Source organism: Miscanthus floridulus, chromosome 3 (genome assembly GCF_019320115.1).
Source record: "Miscanthus floridulus cultivar M001 chromosome 3, ASM1932011v1, whole genome shotgun sequence".
Classification (NCBI taxonomy): domain Eukaryota; kingdom Viridiplantae; phylum Streptophyta; class Magnoliopsida; order Poales; family Poaceae; genus Miscanthus; species Miscanthus floridulus.
The window spans coordinates 114,731,842-114,755,837 of record NC_089582.1 but is presented as its reverse complement, the minus strand read 5'-3'; the positions used below and the strand labels follow the sequence as shown (position 1 = coordinate 114,755,837).

The window sequence follows — 23,996 nt, the reverse complement described above, 5'->3', positions numbered from 1 at the left end:
TCCTCGTTGCTCCAAGCCGTCTAGGTGACGGCAACCATCAAGAGTAACAAGCAAATCCCGCAGCGAAACACAAACACCAAGTGCCTCTAGATGCAAATACTCAAGCAATGCACTTGGATTTACTCCCAATCTCACAAAGATAATGAATCAATGATGGAGATGAGTGAAAGGGCTTTGGCTAAGCTCACAAGGTGCTATGTCAATGCAAATGTCCAAGAGGGTGAGCTAGACCCGGCCAAACGGTATTAATAGACACCCCCAAACAATAGAGCCGTTGACTTAATTATTGGGCTGACTGCGCATCGATTGGACATGCAGGTCGTGTGCACTGGACGGATCGGTCGTGTGTACCAGACGCGTCCGGTATGCCGACCGAACACGTCTGATCGCTACCTGACCGCCACATGTCCAATTCAAAATAAAGTAGCCATTGCTGCTACCACACTTACCTACGACCGGACGCGCTGTTAGAAATGATCGGACACTGAGCCACAACGTCCGGTCGAGTCTAGAGAGCACCCAGGGTTGACTGAACGTGTCCTGTCACTCTGGACTGGACACAGGAGACACAGCGTCCGGTCGAGTCTAGAGAGCTCCCAGAGCTGCTCTGGGCCGATCGGACACGTCCGGTCACTCTAGACCGGACGCTCCTAGCGTCCGATCAACTGTTACGCTGAACACTGACACTCGTTGATTCACACTAGACGTGTCCGGTCGCTCTCTGAAATCCAGTACCGAGTCACAACATATTGACCGGACACAGAACAGTAACTCCTCAGCATCCGGTCACTCCACTGAGCCAGAGTCTAGTCGTTAATACCGGACGCGTCCGGTCGCCATACCGGATGTGTTCGGTCACTCTGTGACCAACGCGACTAACTCCTTTTCAACTCTATCTTCTTCACCCTTGCTCAAATGTGCTAACCACCAAGTGTATCACCTTGTGCACATGTGTTAGCATATTTTCACAAATGTTTTCAAGGGTGTTAGCACTCCACTAGATCCTAAATACAAATATAATGAGTTAGAGCATCTAGTGGCACTTTGATAACCGCATTTCGATATGAGTTTCACCCCTCTTAATAGTACGGCTATCGAACCTAAATGTGATCACACTCGCTAAGTGTCTTAATCACCGAAATGAAAAGGCTTCTACAACTTATACCTTTGCCTTAAGCCTTTTGTTTTTTCTTTCACTTCTTTTCCAAGTCCAAGCACTTAATCATCACCATGCCATCATCATCATCATGTCATAATCTTCATTTGCTTCATCACTTGGAGTAGTGCTACCTATGTCATAATCACTTTTGATAAACTAGGTTAGCACTTAGGGTTTCATCAATTCACCAAAACCAAACTAGAGCTTTCAGTCGTCGCGGTGGTTCTCCTCGGTGGTCTAGCCGTGCAGCCAGTGAGCCCAGTTGTGGTCGTCGTAGCCGGTGGCGTCGTTGACGCCTTCCGCCGCGTCGACCCGGTTTCCCATGGTCATGTACGTGGGTAGCCCCTCCTCCGTGGTCATGTTGCCCACGAGGCACACGAGGAGGTCATCGAGCACGCCGGCCGCGCGGGCTTGGAGCTCCACCACCTAGGTCCGCTGCTCCTCCGTGGTGACAGCGAAGGTGGGCAGAAGATCGGTGGGCTGCCATGCCTCTGTTAGTGTTGATCTCTCTAGCTCGGCCCAACGACCGAGTTGGGCCTTGACCTCATGCCCTAATCGGGGGCGCCCAACCCTACATGGTTGGTGGGCCCTTATCGCACTGCGCTATAAAGAGAGGTAGGGATTGACGGCTCTCGAGACGAGGTTCACCATGAGCCGCCACACCCACTGACAAACCCAATCCGATCTAGTGAGGGGTGCAGCCAGCGACGAGAAGCTCCACTGCCGTCTTCACCATCGCCTCTGCGCCACCACTGCACTACAACTGACCTCAACACCGTCACCGCGACACTGCCGACCTGGACCGCATCACTTTTGCCATGGCTACATCGAGCTCTTCCTCCAAGCCCGCGGTTGGTCGATGACATCTCACCTCTCTTCCTCTCTCTCTAGATCATGTTTTAGGAAGTTTTATCCCGTATGTAAGGTTGTACCAGCTAGATCTATGTCTAGGTGATCCACTATGTCTATCATTGGTATCAGTTAGCCTAATCTAGCATGTAGATCTAGATCGGGTAGCATTTAGAAGGAGATGAACGAATCAAATTTGGGTTTAAACCCTAACCCTAACCCTAACCTTAACCCTAACCCGATGAAGGGGAAAGGACGGGGAGGGGGAGGAACCTATCTAAGTCTTCTCGCCACCGTCGACACCGCTGTCGCGCGGGAAGGACTCATCGCCAGCACGTGGGAAGAGTTAGGGCCGCAGCCCATCACCGCACGTGTGAGCTCTGGCCAAGGGCACCACCATAAGCCCGCTTGACGGTGGTGTGCTCACCCTCGGGCGAATGCGCGCGCCAACGAGGGGGCCTGCGGCGGCGTGGGCCCTCCTTCCTCTGGCCACCTTGGGTGGCCGCTGCTGCCTTGGCTGCGCGCTGAGAGAGGAGAGGAGAGGAGAAGAATGGAGTTGGGGTTCCGAGGAGACGACGGCTGCGCGGGTTTTGTTCTGCTGATCTTGATGGATTGCCGTCGGATCTGATCTGATAGTCAGTTTTTGGCTGGACCAATGGTCGGCCTAGGCGGGGAAGGTGCTTTCCTAGCCCAGGCCCAGGTTACGGGCTGGGCGCGCGGAGCGTGGCGTGCGCGATGGGCCATGGGCTTTCGGTCACTGACCGGTGGGGCCGGTTGTCTAGTGGGTCTCAGTCGTCAGTGACAGCAGTACTTAAGGATAGTTCGTTTTGATTCCAGATTTCATGTATTTTTGATTTTTAGATCTCCAATTGTATAGCTTCAAAAATTGTGAAATAAATTTGGTAGTATTCCTTAGGAAGTGAAGTATTTAAGAAAAATATGATCTTGACACTTACAGTAGAAATTTTGGCAGATTTAAATGAAAATTTGAAATGTGTTTTTGAATGCATGCAAACTTGTTTATTTTATATCTAGAGTTCCTGTGCTCCAAAAATTATGAAATTTTTGTGGTAAGCTACTCTTGACATGTATGAACTCTGGTAAAAATTTTAGGATTAGTGCATGTATAGATTTGTAGTTATAGATTTTTCTTTTATAAATAGGTAATCCTTGTATGAATTTTTATAAATTATTTAGGAATCCAATATTCATGAAATTGTTGGAGGTTATCCTAGTACCAAAAGGATGCTAAGAAAAATAGGAAATATGTTGCTTAACACTTTTCACTAGGGTTTTCTATTTATGCTATTTTAAGCCTTTATGCCTTATCTTTTTATATAGAATGTTTTACTGTATAAAATGGCATGAAACTTTTACAGTAGTCTTTTGGTAGCATTAGTAAGGCACTGTAATTTTGTAAGAATTTATGATGCACATTTAGTATAGGTTTATTATTTAACCTATGTATCTAAGTAAAATAATAAAGGCATTTAAAGAAATAGTTTTGGCTTCACCATTAGGTTTTCTTGAGTGTATTTGATATGCTTAAACTGTTGGTAGACTTTGTGTTGTCAAACTTTGAATAATTACATGAAGTAGAAGTATTGTTGCTTCATAATGCGAATTAGAATAGTTTCCGGACAGATTCTGGAGTTTGATAAGTTGCATGATAAAAATGATGTTTATTGTAAAAATAGTTAATAACAAAGATGTAGATAACTTCATCATATGTCTTGGGTTAAAATTTTAGGACCATAGGTCAAACGGTTTAGGAGTTACAGCTGTTTAAAGTTAGCTTTTCCGAATTTGCTTGCTCTCTGGAATTTCTGGACAGCACTGATATGATTGTCTGTTTTGGCTAAGATAAGTTGTGAATTAGCTTTTGTGAATTAAATAAGAGTTGTAGGTAATTTTATAAGCTTTCCAGAAAGTCTAGGATCACTGCCTTTGGATAATTAGAACTCCAGTTATGAGTAAAACAAGTAGCTGTTGTTTATGAAACAGTTGATTAATTGTTGAAGTAGTTAATTGCATAATTAAGAAGAGATATGCACCTACTCAGTAGAACATGATGCACTTGTTAACATGTATGCATTCGCAATATCTTATGCCATATTCCTGCATCTAGGATCGGAGGAAGAAATAACGTTGCTGGAATTCGACGAGGTAGAGGAAGGGGACCAGCAGGAGAATCCTCAAGTCGCAGCTCCCGAAGGCGTGGAGCAGAATCCTGAAGAGCTTCCGGAGTGTCCTGACCACCGCCCCACTTCCTTTCTGAGAGGCAAGCCCCGGAGCATTTTAAGTCTCCCAGTATTTTACAAATGATTACTTAAGTACTTATGATTGATGCATTAGGTTATAAGAGTTGAATGGAACCATTTGATGCATATAAATTCCTTGTCCAGATATTACACCTTTAACCGGTATAGGTCCAGGATCGAATATATGCTTAGCCATACTTAGACCGGTAGAAGTCGGGTGATGTCCTGTCACCTGCGAGATATAGGTGGATACCGGAGCACGGTTGGCTATATTTGCTATCGTGAAACAGAACCATGGGGTAAAAGAAAATCGAGGTTGGACGGAGTCTATGTGTAGGATGACTCATGTGATTCTATCTGTGCTGATCAAGGACCGTACCGTTGTTGGAACTTCTGGCAAGATTGAACGCATGCCTATCACTTAGCTAGCCGGATAACTCGTTCCGACCATGAAGCCAAGTAGCTCAACGCAGGCCAGGACCCGTTCTGTTGTGCGCTCCTTGTGGGGGGCGTTCAGACTGAGCCCAAGGGTAGGCTAGGCCTAAATGTCCTGGCATCTGGTGTCCCAGATTGTGCGGTGTAGTATGGACCCGCAAAATGTGTACCTGAGTTGTACCAAAGGTGACCTAAGGCTGCCTTCGCGCGGTATGCCTAGGTTTGTGTTAGGAATAAATTCCCAGCTGGTTGAAATCAATTCGAATCGCCGTCTCTCCCGGATAGTGAGAAACTTGGCTAGCTCCAACATCGTAGTAACTGTGTTATGAAACATGAGGGTTCGAATGAATATGAAATTACACTACCTGCTATGGTTACTATTGTATGCTTTTAAATTGATATACCATATGTTTGGCACATGATAGTTGCTAATCTAGAGGTGGATAGTTATAATTAACTTGATAATGGAATTATGATAGTATAACTAAGTTAATTGCTTTTATGCAAAATATTGTCAAGCTATCTCCACTTATACAGCCTTATATAATCCTTGGAGTTATTTTATTTCTGATTTATGAAGGGTAAGTCTAGCTGAGTACCTTCTCATACTCAGAGTTTTATTTTCTATTGTTGCAGATGGCACTGTGTATCATGGTTATTGCAAGAGTTGCTTCTATCCTGCCGTGGATGAGGAGTAAGCCTTGGGCAGGCTTCTTTATTAATCCCTATCTTTGCTTTTGTGGACCGTGATCCTACTTGGCACTGTATCAAACTATGTTGGAAACTTTATTTTCGAACTTAATTGCTTTCGCATTATCTATCAAACTCGGTTTGTAATAACTTTTATTCGTACTCTGATGATGAAAATGTATCTGTGAACTTTATGTAATATGTGACATGTATGTTGAATCATGTACGATCTTGGTTGTTGTAATCGTTTATCGGGACCCGTTGTGGTACTCGACGGACTACCAGGTTTATATGGGTTCAAGTATGACAGTGCGACCACTTGCAGGCTGCCATTGTGCTTGTACTCTTATAAATTGGTCGATTCTACGACAGCTGGCATCAGAGCAAGATTCAACGTTAATTGTCACATGTGTATTTAAAACAAAAGTTTTTGTTTTCCAAAAACCCTTCTCTAACAACTAATAACTATATAAATAGGTATTTAAAATCTAAAGTGTGCCAATGATCACTTTTCTTATGCCCAAATTAAGGACTATTAGGTGGCTATTTAATTACTAACATGGGGTTTTTTACTTCTTCATCCATACGGCGTGCTATTGTATGGATGTCATTCACTTGAATGGTGATGTATGGATCAAATGCCTCTATGCCAAGGTAAGATGATGAGTGTATGACCGCAAGATGAGAGCGTGCGGTCAGGGAGAGTTAGCTTTGGTACGGCTATGTATGCATGCTCGCATGTGTATATGGTACATATTTAATTATGGGTTTAAACTATTATCGGGTAGTTTGATACGGAAGTATATGTATAGGTATACATATATAAAAGTATTTAAATTTACATTATGCATATTTCATTATGGGTTTGGGCTAAAATGAAATTTTATGCAGGTACGCTAACAACGAAACGTGTAGCTCGACTAGTTACGCTATATATGAGAGAACGAATGTATGCCACCGTGTCTACCGTTAGAAACAAATTTTTCCTAAGTTTGTGAGGACGTACGGAACGAGCATGCATCATGATAATTACCATTCACATAATTACATTGTTCCCCCCCTTATAAAATTCTTACTCGGTTATGTAACTCTTATCCATTATGGCCTTGTCTCACAAAGAGTACATATTGATGATACAGATGGCAGCGCCAGTTGGAAGTGAGAATTTCCTGATAGAGTTCGAGACTCCTACTTTGCTTTGGAGAGTTCTGCACTTCACGAGGTACCAAGAGCCACCTCTTTATCTTTGGATTAAAGATCCCCTAGAGGGACAGCCCTGGTATGTGGTGCAGCTGACCATACCAGCCCGCACACAAACACTCTTTTGGTAGGAGTGAAAGGCAAAATCCGAAGGGAAAACTCCTTGGGAGGCTACCCAAGTAGTGGCCTTCGAGGTGTTAAGTCAAATCTGTCAGCAACATGGAGGTGCACTCACTGGTAGTGCAGCGAGTATGTTTCCTTGGGTGGATCCATCCACCACAAATTGAGAACAACAGAGCCAAAATGCTTTGATCAGAGATCGAGATGAGCATGCATATAGCTCTAGTCCCGCCATGAGTGCCATGTTCGCGGTGATGAAGATGTTTGTGCACGCCAAGACACTAAGGATTTCTGGCAGGAATCATACACTACCTGCATGGACAAACTCATGAGAGCTGAAGCCGCGCAAAACAAGCTCAAGAAGTGTGTGTGCAAGCAAAAGAAAGCCGCAAGTAAAGCCTGAAGGAAATCTGACCAAGCTTATGCAGCTTTGGGCACTCTTCATGCCCAAATGGAACAAGTGGATCAGCAGAGAGCAGCAGCTCAAGAAGCTAGAGCTAATGATCAAGCAGTACTTGTAGGACTACGGGAGCAGTTGGAGACCGCCCGTGCGGAGGTGTCCATAGCTAGACATCAACGTGATGCAGCAGAAAACCGTGTCGCTAACATAAGGATAGAGCGAGATAGGCACCGCGACATGAGCCATGCTCAGGATCGTGCTAAAAGGGGCCTATGTCAACAGCTTGCACAAGCTCAGCTTCAAGTAATGAACTGTAACACCTCGGGTGTTTAAATATTAAAATCTGATATGTCATCATATGCATTGCAAAGCATTTGACATTTGGTAAAAACTTTGAGATGCATACGCTAATACAAGTTTATATTTATGGGGTATGTGTTTCATTGTATTGTTTGACTCAAGTTCAAAGTTTGCTTGGATTTTGAATTTTTCGAGAAAATCCCGCTTTTCAACATTTAAATCCTACCCTGAAAATTCATTTCAAAATCTAAGCATATTTTGGGGTTGAGCCTTAAAGCAAAAGTGTAGAGCTTGACAAGTTAAGCAAAGTTTATTTTTGGAGTTTTTCAAGTTGTTTAGAAAAATTGGGAGTAATTTGAAAAGGCATAATTCGTTAATTTTCCCCTTTTAAATTCAAAAGTTCATTTCAAAAACTAGACCGAATTAGAAGATGGTTATAAAAGCAAAGTTGTAGAACTTTTGATTTTGAACAACTTTTGTTTTTGGAGATTTTTGATTTGTTATGAAAATTTGAGAGTAATTTGTGAATTTTGGCGAATGGCAAACTTGTAAATATTGTGAACAGTGTTCACCACCGAAGCTACATGGCCGGCGACCTTCTTCGGCGTTCCAGGCGCGCCGTGGCCGTCCTTGGCGTCGCGCTGGCGTGGAAATGGCTCCGTCGTGGCTTCCTTGAGCTTCTGAGTCGCGTTATAAGAACCGAGATGTCGTCGTCGTTGTTTTTCTTCCTTCTTTGTTTTCCAGTCACCACCGCCACAGCTTCGTCGAGCTCTCGCCGTCGACCTAGCGCCGTTGTCGTCTTGGCAAAGCGTGCTCTAGCTCCGCTGTATCCTTGCGCATCCAGCCAACCCACCAATTCAGCTAGTCTAGGTCGGGAACTTGAGTTGCATCGTCTTCTTCCTCGTGGCCGGCAACTCCTCCGCCGAGCACGATTCGCCGTGGCCAGAGCTCCACGGTGCATCTCCACCCCTGGTTTTGGCTGATTCTGTTTTGTCTCGATGCTGTAGTCCTTAATCCATAGCTGGTTGCTCATTTTGACCACTGCCGTCACCGGTACACCATCACCGACGACGATCAGCTCTGCCGTGCTTGCTCGGAACGTCGACCCACCTCTCCATTGCTCCTTCGGCTTTGTGCTTTACTCAGTTGTGTTCAGGGTAAGCTGCTGGTGCTTCCTCGACCTTTAGTTTAACCGCTACCGGCCTATAGTCGTCGGCGTAGCACTGCCGTGCCACCGCGTCCGCCATGATCGGCGAAGTGCTCGGTTCGGTCCGTAATTGGTCGCGTTAGTGCCATAGATCGATGCGCTGTGACGTAGTGAACATGTTAGTACCCTTGCCATCGTCGTTGGGCTCACCGTCGGCGAGAAATCGCTGGTCAGCGCCGTCGCCGTCGTGGTCAGCGCACGAGGTTAGGGATGACAGGTGGGGTCGGGTTGTCAGTGACTCAGCGTTCAAATGGATTTTTCTATTTTCAGATTTGAATGAATAGTGTCTATTTTTGTTATTTTTGTATAGATTTATTTAGAGCTCCAAAAATTATGAAAATTTTTGTGTGACTTCTCTGTGATGTAAAGTATTTAAGAAAAATATGAAATAATGTTTTTTAGTACTTTTTGAATGTGATAAAAATTGCTCAAATTATTAATAAATGGATTTCCATGATTTTTCTAGGTTTATTTACTTGTCCAAAAATTATGAAATTTGTTTTGCCACTTAGTTATCATGTAATGAACATTTACTAAAAGTTTGAGCTCAATTAGAATAAGTTGATTTATTTCATAATTTTGAATTAAATAATTAATTCATAAAAGCAAATAGTAACCTTTAATGATTTAGGTTTTGTTTGAAATTTTGGATTGAGTGATGACCTTGGGTCATTAGTTGATAATGATCCTTGGCAATTGATGTATGTGTTACGAGAAAGATTTAGTTGTTTGACTTGCAACTGTACCGCGAAGAAAAGTTGTATTCAAATTGTTAATTTTTGTATCCATCATCGAGCATCATATTTTGTATTCCGCATCATGTTAAATATGGCATTATTATTATGTGTAGTGAATGAAGGTGAACACGTGGTAGTTAATCAAGCTATTGAGGAGGTTAATCCGTCTGTTGAGGTCGGATCGAATACTTGTGTAACGTCGTAGGAGCCGGACTTTTCCGTCAACGAAGGCAAGCCCCGGATGCATACAACCCTACCTTGTGTTTTACAAATTAATTTCGTTTTTGCTTTTCGTTACTGCATTAAGTGATTAAGAGTTAAGTAAGAGCCTAATTGGTGCATTACCACCCTTGTTATTCCATATTTACCATATTACCAGTTTTAAACTCGTATATGCCTAGTTTTGCTTAGCTATGCGTAGAACGATGAAAGTCGGGTGACTACCTGCCACCTGCAAGTTTTAAGTGGAACATTGGTTAACTATGTTAGCATGTGATATGGGAATGTGGAGTAATAAATCTAGACCAGGTGGACTCGGTGAGCGTGAGCCACAAGACATGGAGGTCTTGTGAGCGGATTCTTTCCGCCTGTATCGATTAAGGCACGTCCGTTGTTGAATTGCATGAGGTGAGAATTTGTAGTACTAACCACATACTCCGGTAAGCCTGAACTTGGCAATTCTATTACGAGAATGGCTACTCGCGCACTAGGAGTGGAGAGATGGCGGGAATAGCGTGTACCCACGTGGCCATGGGCTGGAATGGTGGAGTATTGTATTCTTGGGTGGCGCGGACCCGTTCTTGTTTTAGAGGATCCGAGGGTAGGTTGGTATATGTAGGTCGGGGACCTGCATATGTCGTGTGGTCTGGAATCCCCAGCTGGGTTTATAATTGGTTCGAATCATCGTTGCTCCTCGGTTATGGAGACTCAACTCACTGTTCATCATCGTAGTATTAATAACTAGAACTTGAGAAAGGTTTGCGAAAGAGATTTGTATGAAGTTCATGATCTCATTACGGATTATGGCATATTCATATGTGGTACTTATAAAGTTTTACCTTTGAATTAAAGAATTTTGTTAAAAAACTTTTACGCAAAAGAACTTTGATCATTGTTAAAGCTATACCTTGAATCCCTGAGCCTGCATTCCTAAGTTTATCAATTCTTATTTCGGTTAAGTCTTGTTGAGTACTTTTGTACTCAGGGTTCATTGACCCTTGTTGCAGATGAGCCTCATGAGCAGATCTGTTTTGGATCGTGCTGCATGACTATCGTTCGTTCTGACGATGAGAAGTAAATGTGTGATCCTTGGGCAGGATGTTTATTTTGTGTGATATGTATATGTTAATTATGCCACTCCACTGCTACTATGGTGTGTAATAAGTATCGAACTTAGTTTGTAAGGTTTGAAACAACTGGTTTGTAAACTATGTTATCGTAAGACTTCCGCTGTTTTTACTCTGGTGTCGATATTTGAATAAATGTTGTAATACTGCATTGACTCTGTAACGTGATCCTGCTCGGAAATCGTGGATGATTCGGGGTTCCCCGAGGACACCCGACAGGCTTCTTAAGTTACCAGGAACATATGCATTGTTGTCAAAGGTCGTTGGACAGTGACAAGTATATGTGGGTCCTATAATTTAGGAGGTTCTGCCACATAATGGTATCAGAGCGATCGTTACAAAGTTTTTGTTGTATGGTTTTACAAAAACTTCAAAATGATTTGGGATGACTAAATTTAACTTGATAATTTGGTCCAAATTGCTTCTGACTTATCTTATTTTTTTCTCACCATTCCATATTTGATTAAAATGGTTTTGTGTGGTGGAGTAGTAATATTACTATGCCCTATATAAAAATAAATGTTATTTATGTGCGTTTTTAACTTTGATGTTTTTGTTCGTAAGAACGATTCATGCATTATGAATAATTCACTCGTTACTTCCTTCACCTCTTAGTCTGGAGTTGAGTAGTGAGTCTGGTTTGAGGAATGTAATCCATCTTAGCTACTTTTTGGATTTTGATCAAAGGGTCTTACTTGGATTAAATTGGTTTTCCTATAGTATGGCTCGTGCCAAGATGACGCCCCGTAAGTCCACCGGACCCAAAGGAGTTCCTCGTCACCAACTTGCCCCTAGAAATGATGGTGCTAGCAGTAGCAGTACTAGGTCTGATCCCCAAGCAGAGATACTGAGGGTTTCTATAGAGTTAGCACAATCTACTAGAGATAGGGCTTTGGATGTTATACAAATAGGAGAATTACAGGGTCAATTGAGGCATCTCACCACCGCACATAGGAACTGTGAACGTATGTTGGTTCGTACGGTGGAGGGAAGAAATGAAGCTTAGCAGAGGGAAAATGTAGCTAGAGCTAGAACTCATGAGCTAGAATTTTATGTAGAAGATTTAGAAGAACATAATACTTATCTACATGAGGAAGTTCATAGGCTTAGCAATCTACTAAATCCGAATTATGAGCCTCAAGCTGATGCCATGGACCCCGGTGTCATCCTTGCCGATGATGATGAATCGGGAGAGGAAGAGGAAGAAGATCCTGAAGAATTAGTAATGATCGATGAAAGTAATGATGAAGGCGGTAATAATTCCGGAATGGATACCGAGCCTAAAGTTTGAAGAAATTGAGGAAAAGAGTAGAGTTGTATAATAGTAGCTCTAGTTAAGTTACATAGTTTTGTTGTCGTACTCGTGGGTTTGTTTGTACATTAGTAAACTCTATGTAATGTGTCTAGAGTAAGCTTTGATACAATTCAATAAAGACATGTGAATAAAGTTTGGTTTGTTATGAGCAGATGCGTCATACGCGGGGTTCGTATGTTCTGGGAACTTCGCAAGATGAGGATGGTATTCTAGATCTGCCACCAGTTCCAACAAATTTAGCTGATGCTATAACCGCACTTGTCAATGTGACGGCCAAAAATTCTCGTTTGCTTCATGAGATGGCTCAGAGTAATCAGAATCAGATGCACGGAAACCATGGATGCCACCATAACAGACAAGAGGTTACATATGTTGATTTCACAGACACAAGACCCCCGGTGTTCACCAAGGCAGATGAACCATTGGAGGTTGATGACTGGCTTCGAACTATGGAACAGAAATTTGACCTTATTCCATGTACGAAGTATCAAAAACCTACGTTTGCCGCCCAGCAACTTAGAGGAGCAGCAAGTGCTTGGTGGGCAAACTTAGTGGCTATGCAACCAGTTGGCATTCCAATAACTTGGGCTGAGTTTCGTACTACCTTCAGAGCCCACTATATCCCTGAAGGAGTGATGGCTATGAAGCTAGATGAATTCTTTGCTTTAAAACAAGGAGATCAAACCATGATGCAGTATGTGGGAAGATTTAATCATCTGTCCCATTATGCATCCGAACATGTCAATACTGATGCCAAAAAGAAGAGGTGGTTTATGAGAGGCCTGAATACCAAGTTGCAGACTATGATGACCACTTGCACCAATGTTACTTATCATGAGGCAGTAAATATTGCAATTGCTTCAGAGTCAAAGTATCGGCAGCATAAGGAGCTCAAAAAGAAAAAGAGTGTGCCGTCTGGATCTTTTGGGGGAAATCAGAAGAGGCAGAGGGTGATTTATCATCCAGTATATCATAATCATCCTCCTTATCATCAGCCATAGTTCCAAGCTAGGCAACAGTCAAATATCCGTCCTGCTATAACCTATCCGAATTCACAGTCAACAAATGCTTCTGGTGGCAATGCTCCAATATCCCAGGGTCACAACTACCCGTGCTACAATTGTGGAAGGACTGGTCATTTCTCCAGGGAATGTCCATATCCTAGGCAGGCTAATCAAAATTATCAGAAGGCCCCTACCAATCAACAACAGGGTCAGGCACCAAACAAGAACCCCAATCAAAATGCTCAGAAGGGCAAAGATGAGAGGAAGACAGGACGGGTGTTCTATATTCAAGCTGGAGAAATTTCAGAAGGAGAGCCAGTGATGATGGGTATGTTTCCTGTTGCTAATCACCCTGCAGTTATACTTTTTGATTCTGGCGCATCGCATTCATTTATCAATAGAACATTTGTCGTGAAGCATGAAATTTCAATTGGGGCAACAAAGGAAAGTTTCTTTATACAATTGCCCGGGGGATGTCTATGTACTAAGGAAATGGTATACCAGGTACCCGTAAACCTGGGTGGGCATATTTTTCCCACTACCATGATTATCCTTAAGGATCAGGATATAGATGTAATCTTGGGAATGAATTGGATGTATCAGCATAAGGCTGTTATAGATGCTTTGAATAGGACTTTAAGAGTGAGTTTGCCTGCTAGTAATTCTCAACTTCTCATCCAACTTCCAACCCTAAGAAGATTAGTGAGCAAGATTTGTGCAACTGCTGTCAAAGAGATTAAAGATATTCTGGTAGTGTGTGAATTTTCGGATGTGTTTCCTGAAGATTTACCCGGTCTACCACCTGATAGGGATGTACAGTTCAATATAGAGTTACAACCTGGAACAACTCTGATTTCTCGGAGAGCTTATAGGATGCCACCTAAGGAATTGGCCGAGTTGAAGACTCAGTTATAAGAATTGATTGAGAAGGAGTTTATCCAACCTAGTTCCTCACCTTGGGGATGTCCGGCAATTTTTGTGAAAAAAAAGATGAGACCCTGAGGTTATGTGTTGACTATCGTCCATTGAATGAAGTGACCATCAAGAATAAGTATCCATTACCTCGGATAGATCTGATTTTTGATCAATTAGCCAGAGCCAAAGTTTTCTCCAAGATAGATTTGAGATCAGGATATCATCAAATCAAGATAAAGCCTAAAGATATTCCCAAAATGGTATTTACCACAAGATATGGATTATATGAATACTTGGTAATGTCTTTTGGTTTGACAAATGCTCCAGCTCATTTCATGTATCTAATGAACTCAGTATTCATGTCTGAGCTAGACAAGTTTATAGTGGTGTTTATTGATGACATTTTAGTATATTCCAAGAATAAGAAAGAACATGCGAAACATCTCAGAATTGTTCTGACCCGCTTGAGAGAACATCAACTATATGCCAAATTCAGCAAGTGTGATTTTTGGCTTAAGGAAGTGCAATTTCTTGGACATGTCTTGTCAGTCGAAGGAGTTGCAGTTGATCCTAGCAAAGTGAAGGATGTGCTTGATTGGGAACCGCCAGCCACAGTTCATCAAGTTTGGAGTTTTCTGGGATTGGTGGGGTATTATCGTCGGTTTATTCCAGATTTTTCTAAAATATCCAAGTCCATAACTGAATTGTTGAAGAACCAAGTTAAGTTTGTCTGGTCATTAGATTGTGAGGAGGCTTTCCAGACTTTGAAGAGACTATTGACTACTGCACCAGTGTTAGCCCAACCTGATATCGAGAAGCCGTTTGATGTTTATTGTGATGCTTCAGGTATTGGTATTGGATGTGTGTTGATGCAAGAAGGCCGAGTCATTGCTTATGCATCTAGGCAACTTAAGCAACATGAAGAACACTATCCGACTCATGACTTGGAGTTAGCAGCTGTGGTTCATGCTCTGAAGATTTGGCAGCATTACCTGCTTGGTAATACGTGCCATATGTATACAGACCACAAGAGCTTAAAGTATATCTTTACTCAATCAGAATTGAACATGCGACAAAGAAGATGGTTAGAACTAATTAAGGATTATGATTTGGAAGTACATTATCACCCTAGTAAAGCAAATGTAGTTGCAGATGCTCTCAGTCGCAAAAGTTATTGCAATTGTGTGACAGTGAGAACAATGGGTTTGAATTTATGTCAAGAAATAGAAAAGTTGAATGTAGAAGTAATTCAACAAGGAAGTTTGGCCAACATAATTGTTGAAGTCACTATTCGAGATCAAGTTATTGCTGCTTAGAAGGAAAACAAGGGTATAGCCCATATCAAGGAAAGAGTCAAGAATGGAAAAGCGGAATGCTTTAGCATAGATGATGAAGATGTGTTATGGTTCAAGGATCGCCTGGTGGTACCAAAAGTTCCTAAGTTGCGGCAGTCAATTCTAGATGAGGCACATGCTACTAGGTTATCAATCCATCCAGGAAGTAACAAGATGTACCATGACTTAAAGCAAAGATTCTGGTGGACTAAAATGAAAATAGAGATTGCTAGATATATAGCAAAGTGTGATACTTGTCAAAAGGTGAAAGCTATACATTTGAGGTCTGCTGGTGAATTACAACCATTACCTATTCCATCTTGGAAGGGGGAGGACATAAGTATGGACTTTATTGTTGGTCTACCCAAGACATCAAAGGGATTTGACTTAGTATGGGTTATTGTAGATCGACTCACTAAGTCAGCACATTTTCTTCTAGTCAAGATAATATATCCTACGATCCAATATGCCAAGATGTATTTAGCAAGAATCATGAGTCTCCATGGAGTACCCAAGACTTTTGTGCCAGATAGGGGTACACAATTTGTCTCCAATTTTTGGAAACAATTGCATTCTTCATTGGTTACCAAACTTCTGTATAGTACAGCTTATCATCCGCAGACTGATGGATAGACTGAAAGAGTTAATCAAGTACTTGAAGATATGTTAAGGTGTTGTGTCCTTAACTATTCCACTAAGTGGGATGAATGCTTACCTTTGGTCGAGTTCTCATACAACAATAGTTATCAGGAAAGCATTAGAATGGCTCCATTTGAAGCACTCTATGGTCATAGATGCAGAACATCATTGAGTTGGTCTGAGCCTGGAGAAAGAAGATTCTTTGGAGTTGACCTTGTGAAAGAAACAGAAGACAAGGTTAAGCAAATACAAAGTAATTTGAAGATAGCTCAATCTCGACAAAAGAGTTATGCGGATAGAAGACGGAGACCATTGGTATTTACCAAAGGAGATTTTGTATATCTGAAAGTATCACCAATGAAGAGAGTTACCCGTTTTGGTGTTAAAGGAAAGTTGGCACCTCGATATATTGGACCATATCAAATTTTGGAGAGGTATGGAAAAGTGGCATATCGCTTGTAATTACCTGAACATCTCGCAGCTGTGCATGATGTGTTCCATGTTTCTCAATTGAAGAAGTGTCTCCGAGTGCCTGAACAGAATGTTGAAGTTGAAGGAGTGGAACTAGAACCGGATTTAACTTATTCCGAATATTCTATCCGAGTGTTAGATCGGAAAGATCGTGTTACTCAAAGACGGACAATCAAGTTCTATAAAATACAATGGAATCAACATTCAGAAGAGGAAGCTACTTGGGAATCAGAAGATTACTTGTTAGAAAAGTTTCCAGAGTTTCTAGCATCAATATAGAATAGAGTGATGTTAGTTGACTTCGGTGGTACAAGTTGTGTTTTGTAAAGGGACCTCAGCTGTTTTATGGGCAAGTTTTGGATGTTTTTGGATTGACACATTTCCTTTTCCATTACTTACCCTATGGCTTTGAATCTCGGGGCGAGATTTCTTTTAGGGGTAAGGATTGTAACACCTCGGGTGTTTAAATATTAAAATCTGACATGTCATCATATGCATTGCAAAGCATTTGGCATTTGGTGAAAACTTTGAGATGCATACGCTAATATAAGTTTATATTTATGGGGTATGTGTTGCATTGTATTGTTTGACTCAAGTTCAAAGTTTGCTTGGATTTTGAATTTTTTGAGAAAACCCCGCTTTTCAACATTTAAATCCTACCCTGAAAATCCATTTCAAAATCTAAGAATATTTTGGGGTTGAGCCTTAAAGCAAAAGTGTAGAGCTTCGCAAGTTAAGCAAAGTTTATTTTTGGAGTTTTTCAAGTTGTTTAGAAAAATTGGGAGTAATTTGAAAAGGCGTAATTCGTTAATTTTCCCCTTTTAAATTCAAAAGTTCATTTCAAAAACTAGACCGAATTAGAAGATGGTTATAAAAGCAAAGTTGTAGAACTTTTGATTTTGAACAACTTTTGTTTTTGGAGATTTTTGAGTTGTTATGAAAATTTGAGAGTAATTTGTGAATTTTGGCGAATGGCAAACTTGTAAATATTGTGAACAGTGTTCACCACCGAAGCTACATGGCCGGCGACCTTCTTTGGCGTTCCAGGCACGCCGTGGCCGTCCTTGGCGTCGTGCTGGCATGGAAACGGCTCCGTCGTGGCTTCCTTGAGCTTCTGAGTCGCGTTATAAGAACCGAGACGCCCTCGTCGTCGTTTTTCTTCCTTCTTTGTTTTTCCAGTCACCACCGCCGCAGCTCCGTCGAGCTCTCGCCGTCGACCTAGCGCTGTTGTCGTCTCGGCAAAGCATGCTCTAGCTCCGCCGTATCCTTGCGCATCTAGCCAACCCACCAATTCAGCTAGTCTAGGTTGGGAACTCGAGTTGCATCGTCTTCTTCCTCGTGGCCAGCAACTCCTCCGCCGAGCATGATTCGCCGCGGCCAGAGCTCCATGGTGCATCTCCGCCCCTGGTTTTGGCTGATTCTATTTCGTCTTGATGCTGTAGTCCTTAATCCATAGCTGGTTGCTCATTTTGACCACAGCAGTCGCCGGTACACCATCACCGACGACGATTAGCTCCGCCGTGCTTGCTCGGAACGTCGACCCACCTCTCCGTTGCTCCTTCGGCTTTGTGCTTTACTCGGTTGTGTTCAGGGTAAGCTGCTGGTGCTTCCTCGACCTTTAGTTTAACCGCTACCGGCCTGTAGCCACCGGCGTAGCACTGCCGTGCCACCGCGTCCGCCATGATCGACAAAGTGCTCGGTTCGGTCCATAATTGGTCGCGTTAGTGCCATAGATCGATGCGCTGTGACGTAGTGAACATGTTAGTACCCTTGCCGTCGTCGTTGGGCTCACCGTCGGCGAGAAATCGCTGGTCAGCGCCGTCGCCGTCATGGTTAGCGCGCGAGGTTAGGGATGACAGGTGGGGTCGGGTTGTCAGTGACTCAGCGTTCAAATGGATTTTTCTATTTTCAGATTTGAATGAATAGTGTCTATTTTTGTTATTTTTGTATAGATTTATTTAGAGCTCCAAAAATTATGAAAATTTTTGTGTGACTTCTCTGTGATGTAAAGTATTTAAGAAAAATATGAAATAATGTTTTTCAGTACTTTTTGAATGTGATAAAAATTGCTCAAATTATTAATAAATGGATTTCCATGATTTTTCTAGGTTTATTTACTTGTCCAAAAATTATGAAATTTGTTTTGCCACTTAGTTATCATGTAATGAACATTTACTAAAATTTTGAGCTCAATTAGAATAAGTTGATTTATTTCATAATTTTGAATTAAATAATTAATTCATAAAAGCAAATAGTAACCTTTAATGATTTAGGTTTTGTTTGAAATTTTGGATTGAGTGATGACCTTGGGTCATTAGTTGATAATGATCCTTGGCAATTGATGTATGTGTTATGAGAAAGATTTAGTTGTTTGACTTGCAACAGTACCGCGAAGGAAAGTTGTATTCAAATTGTTAATTTTTGTATCCATCATCGAGCATCATATTTTGTATTCCGCATCATATTAAACATGGCATTATTATTACGTGTAGTGAACGAAGGTGAACACGTGGTAGTTAATCAAGCTGTTGAGGAGGTTAATCCGTCTGTTGAGGTCGGATCGAATACTTGTGTAACGTTGTAGGAGCCGGACTTTTCCGTCAACGAAGGCAAGCCCCGGATGCATACAACCCTACCTTGTGTTTTACAAATTAATTTCACTTTTGCTTTTCGTTACTGCATTAAGTGATTAAGAGTTAAGTAAGAGCCTAATTGGTGCATTACCACCCTTGTTATTCCATATTTACCATATTACCAGTTTTAAACTCGTATATGCCTAGTTTTGCTTAGCTATGCGTAGAACGATGAAAGTCGGGTGACTACCTGCCACCTGCAAGTTTTAAGTGGAACATTGGTTAACTATGTTAGCATGTGATATGGGAATGTGGAGTAATAAATCTAGACCGGGCGGACTCGGTGAGCATGAGCCATAAGACATGGAGGTCTTGTGAGCGGGTTCTTTCTGCCTGTGTCGATTAAGGCACGTCCGTTGTTGAATTGCATGAGGTGAGAATTTATAGTACTAACCACATACTTCGGTAAGCCTAAACTTGGCAATTCTATTACAAAAATGGCTACTCGCGCACTGGGAGTGGAGAGATAGCGGGAATAGCGTATACCCACGTGGCCATGGGCTAGAATGGTGGAGTACTGTATTCTCGGGTGGTGCAAACCCATTCTTGTTTTAGAGGATCCGAGGGTAGGTTGGTATATGTAGGTCGGGGACCTGCATATGTCGTGTGGTCTAGAATCCCCAGCTGGGTTTATAATCGGTTCGAATCATCGTTGCTCCTCGGTTATGGAGACTCAACTCACTGTTCATCATCGTAGTATTAATAACTAGAACTTGAGAAAGGTTTGCGAAAGAGATTTGTATGAAGTTCATGATCTCATTACGGATCATGGCAGATTCATATGTGGTACTTATAAAGTTTTACCTTTGAATTAAAGAATTTTGTTAAAAAGCTTTTACGCAAAAGAACTTTGATCATTGTTAAAGCTATACCTTGAATCCCTGAGCCTGCATTCTTAAGTTTATCAGTTCTTATTTTGGTTAAGTCTTGTTGAGTACTTTTGTACTCAGGGTTCGTTGACCCTTGTTGCAGATGAGCCTCATGAGCAGATCTATTTTGGATTGTGCTGCATGACTATCGTTCGTTCTGACGATGAGAAGTAAATGTGCGATCCTTGGGTAGGATGTTTATTTTGTGTGATATGTATATGTTAATTATGCCACTCCACTGCTACTATGGTGTGTAATAAGTATCGAACTTAGTTTGTAAGGTTTGAAACAACTGGTTTATAAACTATGTTATCATAAGACTTCCGCTGTTTTTACTCTGGTGTCGATATTTGAATAAATGTTGTAATACTGCATTGACTCTGTAACGTGATCCTGCTCGGAAATCATGGATGATTCAGGGTTCCCTGAGGACACCTGACAGGCTTCTTAAATTGCCAGGAACATATGCATTGTTGTCAAAGGTCATTGGACAGTGACAAGTGTATGTGGGTCCTATAATTTAGGAGGTTCTGCCACATGAACCTTCAGCATGAAGTGCACTATTTGAACAACTAGCTGAACCCTATCCTTGATGGGGAAGAGGATGGTCCAAATATGGATGAGCATGATGAAGAAGAAGAGGTGGAGCCTGAGGAAGGAGATGATCCTATCTCTGACCTCGATAGTGATCATAACAAGGATTAGATCACATAGTACTTAGTATAAGTACTTAATGTATCGTCATTGGTTATGTAATGGACATGTAGTTTGGATTTGGTGTTGGTGATTTGAACTATCATGTAATATTGTTATTTGCATGACTATCGCACGTTCGGTTAAAACTCTAATTCTAGTTCATCTATCTGAGCTCATGATTTGGATATTAACGTGCTATGAGTCTGATGAGCGATCAAATTGGTGATGTCATGTTGCGGGAATGAATTGTTATGCCTCTATTTTTATTGTGAATTTGAGAATTTTCTCCAGTAATTTCAGTTTGGCATGATTATGATTCATCTACAATCTTGTGGCATCAACCAATAATCGCTTATTGTTGTAACTTCGTAGATGACGCGCACCCGTACAGGAGCTGGTAGCAGCCATGATGGCAATAATGATGACTTACCACCACCACCGCCACCGTCCGCTCAGGAGTTCTTTGCCCAGTTCTTGGGGAGGCAAAGGACAATGGAAGAAGCTCTACGCCTCATCGCGCAAAACACCGCTCGTGGCCATCCACATCAACCAGGGGCCGAGCCAAATCAGCACAGTACATTCAAGGAATTTCTGGATACGAAGCCTCCTATCTTCAAGGTGGATGAGGAACCACTATAGGCTGACGAGTGGCTCAACACCATTGAGCAGAAATTTTGTCTGCTAAGGGTCACAGAGCATCTGAAAGCTGAGTATGCTTCTCATCAGCTACAAGGACCAGCAGGGATCTGGTGGACACATTTCTTGTCGTCTCTACCTGCTAATGCACGAGTGACATGGGAGCAGTTCAAACTAGCTTTTAGGGGACATCATATTCCTTCGGGCCTAATGCGCATGAAAGCGGCTGAATTTATGAGGCTCACTCAAGGAACGAAGACCCTCATAGAATATATGCACGCATTCAACAACCTGTCCAGATATGCTCCAGGCTTTGTGGATACTGAGGAGAAGAAAATAGAGAGCTTCAAGCGGGGTCTGAGTACCAAACTAATGAAGACCATGGCCAATTCTAGGTGCGCCACATACAATGAGTTTATTAGTGATGCTTTGACCCAAGAAAACCATAATAACATGCATGCTGTTGCTAAGGGTCGCAAGAGGGCATATGAGACAGGTGCCTCCGGATCTTCACAAGCAAGAGCGCATATCATAGCTAGGCCACAATTTCATCCACCTGCACCCAAGTTTAGGCCTCTACCACCTAAAGCTCAGAACAACAGACCTCAGAAACCATTCTGTAAGGCATTCACTATTGCCTTACCAAAAGGGACTGGCAGTCAAGGGAGCTCCATAGGACCTAGGAATAATCAGCCATGTTTCAACTACAATCAAATGGGCCATTGGGCCAAGGAATGCCCCCACCCCAAGAAGAATGGCAACTCAAATCAGAACAATCAGAGGCAGGCGAATGCAAGGGCACGTCTAGAATATGTGCATTATACCGCTATTAAGGAAGTGCCCGCTGGAGAAGTTATCACGGCTGGTATGTTTCTTGTCAACAAGCATCTCGCTATTGTTTTATTTGATTCAGGAGCTTCTCATTCATTTATGAGTCAAGCATTTGCATCTAGACATGATCAAGAAATAATTAAAGTAAGCAAAGGGGGTTATAATATAAGTTCAGCAGAGGCAACTATTGCTACAAATAAGATAGTCAAAAATGTGCTCATCTCCATACAAGGGAGGGAGTACACAACGGATTTGATAATATTGCCCGGGTTATCGATAAGTGTAATCTTAGGCATGAATTGGATGAAGTATCATGGTGTTCTCATTGACACCAGCACCCATACTATTATGTTGAGAGAACCCACGGGAGGGAATGCTTTTCTAGTACCACTCTCCCACTATTTTGAACTCCAACATTTAGCTTGTGCTATCCAAACCACCACACTTTATGATATCCCAGTGATTTGTGAGTTTCCAGATGTATTTCTAGAGGAATTACCAGGCTTACCACCTGATAGGGAGGTAGAATTTAAGATTGAGTTAGTGCCAGGTATGGCACCCATATCAATAAGGCCCTATAGAATGCCACCCAATGAGTTAGCGGAACTTAAGGTTCAATTACAGGATCTGTTGGATAAGGGTCTTATCCAACCTAGCTCATCTCCATGGGGATGTCCAGCATTGTTTGTGAAAAAGAAGGATAAGTCACTGAGAATGTGTGTAGATTATAGACCACTCAATGCTGTGACCATCAAGAACAAATATCCGTTGCCTCATATTGACATCTTGTTCGATCAGCTAGCGAAGGCAAAAGTATTCTCCAAAATTGACTTGAGATCAGGCTACCATCAAATAAAGATCAAACCGGAGGACATACCTAAAACTGCTTTCTCTACTAGGTACGGCTTATATGAGTATTTGGTTGTCTTTCGGACTAACAAATGCTCCAGCCTACTTCATGTACTTGATGAACTTGGTATTCATGCCCGAGCTCGACAAGTTCGTGGTCATGTTTATCGATGATATATTGATTTATTCAAAAAATGAGTCAGATCATGAAGAGCATCTGAGGATTGTTTTATCCAGACTGAGGGAGCATAAGCTATATGTGAAATTTAGCAAGTGTGAATTTTGGTTGAGCAAAGTACCTTTCTTAGGTCACATCTTATCCAGAGATGGAATCTCTGTAGACCCATCAAAAGTATAAGAAGTCATGGATTGGAAAGCCCCAACTTCGGTTCATGAAGTTCGGAGTTTTCTAGGGTTAGCAGGATATTATCGTCGTTTCATTCCAGATTTCTCAAAGATCGCTAAGCCTATGACCAGACTACTTCAGAAAGATGAGAAGTACAAATGGACACCAGAATGTGAAGCAACTTTTCACACCCTCAGAACTTTGTTGACTATAGCACCTATGCTAGCACAACCAGACATTGAAAAGCCTTTTGATGTATTTTGTGATGCATCGGGAATAGATTTGGGGTGTGTGCTTATGCAAGAAGGAAGAGTTATTGCATATGCTTCTTGGCAATTGAGAAAGCATGAAGTCAACTACCCTACACATGATTTAGAACTTGTAGCAGTTGTTCATGCATTAAAGATATAGAGACATTATTTGTTGGGCAATGTATGTCATATATATACTGACCACAAAAGTCTCAAGTATATCTTTACCCAACCAGAGCTGAACATGAGACAACGAAGATGGTTAGAATTAATTAAGGACTATAATTTAGAAGTGCATTACCATCTGGGAAAAGCTAATGTAGTAGCAGATGCACTTAGTCGAAAGTCTCATTGCAACACTATAGAAGCATTATTGGAAGATGGATTCAACTTGTTACACCCTGCTATACTACACAATATCACGATCAGTTGTTCAGGGTTTTATTTCCCATTGTTGCAGATGGCACTGTGTATCATGGTTATTGCAAGAGTTGCTTCTATCC

At 41.9% G+C, this 23,996-nt stretch overlaps 1 pseudogene; it reads right to left on the bottom strand.

The window, feature by feature from the left end:
• The window catches only part of LOC136542135 (acyl-[acyl-carrier-protein] desaturase 4, chloroplastic-like), a 50,611-nt pseudogene that overhangs the window by 1,312 nt on the left and 25,303 nt on the right, over positions 1 to 23,996 (bottom strand).